At 39.7% G+C, this 6,726-nt stretch overlaps 1 pseudogene; it reads left to right on the plus strand.

Annotated features, from left to right (window-relative positions):
• The first annotated feature begins 438 nt into the window (after window positions 1–438).
• LOC148578643 (phosphoribosylaminoimidazole-succinocarboxamide synthase, chloroplastic-like) lies at window positions 439–2,830 on the plus strand (annotated as a pseudogene).
• The last annotated feature ends 3,896 nt before the right edge of the window (window positions 2,831–6,726 follow it).

Below are 6,726 nucleotides of genomic sequence, written 5' to 3' on the forward strand. Positions count from 1 at the left end.
TGATTGAAACTTAGAAATTAATTAAAAAGATTTATTTTGTGAACTTTTAATGATAAATTATGGACATTTTGAAATTAGTTTAGAAATTATTAAATTTGAATAACTGAAATTATATATTGAATTTTTAATAATTTATTGTATATTTAAGTAAATCAGTTTAATCACGGTTCGATCCTAGTTGAACCATTGAACCTATCACTCGATCAGTTCAATAACCGGTTCGGTTCTTGCAATCTTGGAAAGTAGGTCAATACTCCTAAAAAGTTTGCAATGCGATGAGTGAATCCATGTTTATGGCTGCTGTGTTAAACCCTCCCAAAACCCCCTTTCAAACTCAACCTCACACCTGCTTTTCCGCCTCCCCCAACCTCCACCGCACTCACTTTCAAACCAAACAACAACTTTCCCACACTCTCCACCACCATACAACCACAAAAACACGCCGCTCTACTTGACACTCTTCTCAACAGCACACACAAAAATCAAGTGCTCTAATCTATTAGAACCACCTCCCCCTTCAACTGCCTATCCGAAACAAATCTTCACCATACAGTTCCCGCCCTCACCTCCAAAACCAGGGGAAAGGTGCATATTTCCCTCTTTGATTCCTCTCCAATTTATCTACTCATTAATACAAATGAATGGAAGTCGAGATTTCTGGTAAAATTGCAACAGTAATATAAAAGCAGAAAACATTGACTAAAAAAATCATCTGAAAAATTAATGAATTTGCTTACTTGTGGTCTTATGGTACAGGTTAGAAACGTATGATAATGGAGAGTACCTTGTTCTAGTTACTATTGTTGATAGAGTCCTTGCCTCAATTCCCTTCAAGGGACAGGTTTTGTGTTCTTATTCTCTATCCTTGTTCTCTGTATGAGCTGTTTACTTGGTTCATCATGGATCACACTCAATGTTCTTTATTCCCACTTGCAGGTGGTTAACCAGACAAGCTTGTGGTGGTTTGAGAGAACCCAACATATAACTGCTAATGCCGTTGTGTTCACTCCTGATCCTAATGTTATCATAGCAAAGAAATGTTCTATTTTTCTGTTGAGTTTGTTGGTGAGTATTTTGTTAATTGGTATTTCAGATTGGTGCTTGCATACACATTTTATCAAATGATTTCAATGGTTATGAATTGGCATATATGTTTGGTATAGGTTGTGGAGGAGGAGTTAGTTTGCTAGAAATGATAGCTTGAAAAATATGATAGAAATAAAATATATTTCCCCGGAACTAGGATAAAAGTAAACATTGCATCATTAAGTGCTCTAAGTTTATTCATGCTACCCAAATTTCAACATGCCATGCTCATTCTTTATTCATGTTGCCGTCAATATTATCAAAATATTTTCTTTACAAAAGTGTAGATGAGGATTCTAGAAACTATTTGTTGACACCTTATTACGGCTGGTTTGTAGCTAGAGGGTTTGTGACCAGAATGACTGATACTTCACTATGAACAGTCTATAATAAAGGCATTCAGAACTATTGTGGCAATGTCCTCCCGATGGTGAGGTCCCTATATTTTTTGTTTTTCATTCTTACAATTGTTTGTCTCTTTATTTTATAGGCTATAATGTTATATAACACATAACAAGTTCGGTAAAAAACCAAAAGCTGGTTGAAAATATATTCACGCCTAGAACCAAAGTTGCAGATCATGATGTTCCTGTACTTCCAGATGAGGTATTATTCCTTGTACTCTCATCTGCATCTATCTTTTCAATACAATTGAAGTTATAGTAGAGGACTAGATTTAGAGACCCAAGGAATGAATAGGCAGATCAAATAATGTTGCAAGAATAAGAAATAATAGGCAGATTCATCTTATTATGCTGTTTTTTCTTCTTCTTTTTTTAAGGCAACGTCAATGTTTTTCTGGATAATATTATTTTCTTAAGAGCCTAGTTCATATCATACAGTACAATTGCTTCTTGATACTAGTGAGGATATGATTAATGATGGATAATATTTTTACTATTTTTTAAAAGTTTTCTTTTATCTAACCTTTTCAATTCTTTTTATAATCTGTTTTCCTTGCAGATTATAGAATGGGGATTAATGACAAGAGCTGATTATGAGGAAGTCAGCAGAAATGCTTTAAGTCTTTTGAATACCGTCAGGTAATTAAGCATTTTATCATGTCATTTATAAATTTGGTGAAATGAAAAAAGTAATGGCATGCCTTCTCAATGTATCCCGAGATAGTAACGACACACTCTCAATGTATGTGTTATCTGTTATTTGGATTAAAGAGATGAATAGATGGTGTAGACTTATTCTTCAGATTTGTCAGTCTGTTGCACTGGATCACTTCTAGTTCAATGAAAATCTCGAACTTGTCCATGTATTCTTTTCAATAATGCCTTACTGGAACAAAAGTATAAATAGCATTTCTCTATGATGAATGGAAAGCTTATCGTTATTATTGCTATGATGCAATTTGACTTTTGACATTGGCTTGCTTTGATGAAATTTGAATTTCCAGTGGCTTCATAACATAGCCTTATATTGGTTGACACAAAGTATGAATTTGGGTTGCTTTGATGAAATTTGAATTTCCAGTGGCTTCAGAACATAGCCTTATATTGGTTGACACAAAGTATGAATTTGGGAAGGCAGAAGATGGTTCAATTATGTTGATTGATAAAGTTCATTGGAATCCCTGATGCTTATTAGATTCTAAAATGCACTCCACACAATTTATGGATATATAATAGAGTTTCGTTTTAGAAGATATTGGGTTGCCAATTCTTATCTTGAGCGCTTTCAAAATGGTTTGGAGTCTGAAAATGTTGATAATGTGCTATATCTGTATCAATAACTTTATTTCCTATGTAGAGTGCATTATATTTTATTTTTTGCTTAAAGATTTAGGGATATGTTAGCTTATTCGGAATAAAATAACATATCCCTAAACCTTTAAGCAAAAAAAAAAAAATATAATGCACTCTACATAGGAAATAAAGTTACTGATATATATAGAGCACTTTATCAACATTTTCAGGCTCTAAACCATTTTGAAAGTGCTCAAGATAAGAATTGGCAATCCTCTACTTGAATCAGGAATGTGCGCCTGCAATTTTCAAAAACTAAACTTTATTCTATATTCTTAAATTGTGCAGAGTACATTTCAGAATCTGTTCCGAGGGTTATCTGAAACTGTAGGTCGATCTCGGACGAGATCTTCTCTACTGGTTGGAGATGACGTGTCCGGCAGGTGGGTGGCGGCCGGAGCTGTCGTGTCCGACTTGTGAGACTGGCTGCACTGCTGATCCTTCATTATCGGAGGGTGGGGGGTACCTGCAAGGGACTCCGATGCTTAAGTTAGCAAGGGTATTAGCAGGTTTTTTGTAGAATCAGAGTATAAGTTATACCTGGGTGCTCCAGTGTATTTATAATGGTGTGGAGTGACCTTTTTAGATAAGATAAGTTAGTTATCTTATCTTATCTTATCTTATCTTTGAGTGAGGTCATCTTATCTTTAAGGGAACCGTCCTTATCTTTGTAGGCTCGGGCTGCCTTTGGGTTTGGGTCGTGTTCCTCTATTTGGGCCCTTTATTGGGCTTTCTTGGCAATTTGGCCGAGCTCTTTGAGAAGAGGTCGGATAGTCTGACCTGAAGAGGTCGGTCGCCTTGTCGCTAAACATCCCGGGTCGGACAGCTCGACCCAGGGTATGAACAGTGCCCCTGCTCGAGCTCGGTCTTTCTTTTGAGGTCGAGTCTTGGTTTTAGGACTTCGATCCTTCTCTGGTGAAGTCAAACTTGAGCATTTTGTCGACTTCTTCTTTGTAGAGTTCTCCTTTGAATGCGGAACGTTTTCTTTTGAATTTTTATTCTTTTGAAAACGCGAGTCACCTTGCTTTGGGAATGCGCGAGGGTTAATAACCTCATTAATTCTTTTTAATGCTCCGTTTCTTCGTTCATTTTGAACTTTTCACAAAAACGGTTTCTCTTCTCTATTTCTTTGCTGTAACTTCCTCCTTTTCTTTCTCACTTTCTGTTTTCGTCTGAAATTTGTATTTTCGCGTTTCTCCTTGTGACGTCACTTGGTGATTGTTGGTGCTTTCTTTGTTCTAAAAGGCGATTCCGAATTCTATCTTTCCGTCCTCGATTTCCTTCGAAGCTTTCTCCTTTTTCCAGGTTGGTTCTTCTTTCTGCTTTTTTATTTCTTTTGCTTTGCCTTCGGTTCTTGGTAAAGTTTTGGTTTTGCTTGAATGCATGTTTGGAAAGCTTGAACCTTTTTGCGTCGTCGTGCTCGATTGTCGCTGTGCTGCATGTTTTTCTGGTTTTTATGAACCTGTTTACTTTACCCAAAAGGTTGCTCCTTTTGATTGTTGATGATTTTACTGATGAACCTTTGTAGAAAGTAACGATTTTTTCTAGTGGCTCGTTTTGATTTTCTTCGTGTCGTTTGTTTGTTTGGGTGTTTATTTTTTAAAAAAGGTGGCGTCTTTGATGACTTCTTCTTGATACTTTCGTTGCTTGGTAGTTCCGTCTGCGACTGTGAATTTGGGAGGTGTTCATACCCTGGGTCGAGCTGTCCGACCCGGGATGTTCTACCGACAGGACGACCGACCTCTTCAGGTCAGGACAATTCGACCTCTTCTCAAAGAGATCGGCCAAATCACCAGGAAAGCCCAAAAAAGGGTCCAAATGGAGGAACACGACCCAAGTCCAAAGGCAGCCCAAGCCTATAGAGATAAGGGCGGTTCCCTTGAAGATAAGATGACCTCACTCAAAGATAAGATAAGATAAGATAAGATAACTAACTTATCTTATCTAAGAAGGTCACTCTACACCATTATAAATACACTAGAGCACCCAGGTATAACTCATACTCTGATTCTACTAAAAAACCTGCTTAATACCCTTGCTAACTTAAGCATCGGAGTCCCTTGCAGGTACCACCACCCTCCGGTGACAAAGGATCAGCAGCACAGCCAGTCCAACAAGTCGGACACGACCGCTCCGGCCGCCACCCACCAGCCGGACACATCATCTCCGACCAGTACAGAAGATCTCGTCTGAGATCGACCTACAGTTTCAGGTAACCCTCGGAACATTGGCGCCGTTGCCGGGGAACCTGGAAGTCATCCCATCACCATGGCGGATGACCATGACAACGACCACGATTCGGACCTTGAAGATAGAATGCCGCATAAGAAGTCGGCCCAAAAAACCAAAACGTTATAAAAAGTGATCCCTAAACAGAGACCTAACAAAAGTCCAAACAAAACGGATCACTAGAAATAACTTCAGGCCGAAGTAAGGAAGTCGACATACAAGTTGGACCCAAATCAAGCCGCAAGTATGAAAATACAAAGGCAATCCAAAGAGGTCGGATAATAAGGCTCCAACACTCCCAAAAAACCTAAAAGGTACCAGATAGATGCAGACAAACGTGTCATAAAAAGCACAAAATATAATAATAACAAACTCAAGAGGCTACCAAAATCAGTCCCAAGAGCTTGAAAACTACTTTGTTTTTCAAAATAAAGTTGCTAAACAAGCAACTAAGAAAGTAGCAAAAAATCAGAACCACCATTTACAAAATATAAAAAGTTCAAAAGCCCACAAGCCGGGCTATCTACACAAAAATCTATAATAAATCATTGAGGATCCGAAGACTTCTCAGCAGCATCAACACGGGGTGAAGGAGGACGAGTCTGAAGAGGCACCGCATCCACTGTCCCATCATCCCGGTTCAAGATTTGACAATCAGGTTCTGACTCGGGATGACCAACCTCAGTTGAAGGAGCTGAAGAAGTTGGCACAACAGAGGCTTTGACGGTAGGCACTGAAGGAGGGTTGACATCATCATCATCATCAAGGTCATCAGGGACAATCTTACCGTCCTTCACAACGTTGTCCAAACTGAAGAGAGTAAGGTCAAGCTCGGGTGCAAGAACCAGAACCTGCTCCTTCAGGTTCTCATAAGCAGCAGTTATGCTGCCTACAAGGTGACCCTGGAGTTTGGCATAATCAGCCCGGGCAGACTCCAAATCATCCCTGAGACGCATCATCTCTTTATAGGTCGTGACATAACTCTCCTTGTGCCTCAACGCTGTGTCTTCAGCCAACTTCACAAAAGCCGCCAAGGCAACAACACTAGCCTTTTCACCCTGCAACTCTTTCTCTAACTTGGTCACCTTCACCTCGAGCTCCTCCTTCAAACCCTTCATCTGATCGAACTCCAACTTGGCCTCCTCTATAAAGGCCTTTGTAGCATGAAGGGGAAGATCTTGGGCAGTCCGATATAAGGCCACCCCCATGTGTGCCATCTTGATGCTGCTTCGAGTAATAAAATCCAGATGGCGAAGAAGAGAAACATCATCAGTAGGAATGGTACCATGAGGACCGATTTGCTGGTCCACAAACTCGACAGCATCGAAGTCAGGGGCATCAAGGTTAAAGGGCTTAGCTGTTTTTTGCTTTTTCGGTGGAGGAGCGCCAGAGGTAGCGACAGAAGCCTGTGGAGGATCAACCAAACGAACCCGAGGAGTAGGGATCATCCTCCTCGGTCCAGGAGAGCTCGGTATGGATGGCTTCGACTGAACCTGAGAGGACCCCTCCCCGGCCATCTTGGCCGAGATGTTCTGAGCTGCAGTAGCTTTCCTTGCCTTCTTAAAGGCCTTCATAGATTCATTATTTTTCACCATCTCTGAAAAAAACACAAATATTATTACAAATTAAGAGAAAAAGAAATAAACTCGACAAA

The sequence above is a fragment of the Arachis ipaensis genome, chromosome B1, assembly GCF_059453495.1.
Source record: "Arachis ipaensis isolate K30076 ecotype BB chromosome B1, ASM5945349v1, whole genome shotgun sequence".
NCBI classification, from domain to species: Eukaryota; Viridiplantae; Streptophyta; class Magnoliopsida; order Fabales; family Fabaceae; genus Arachis; species Arachis ipaensis.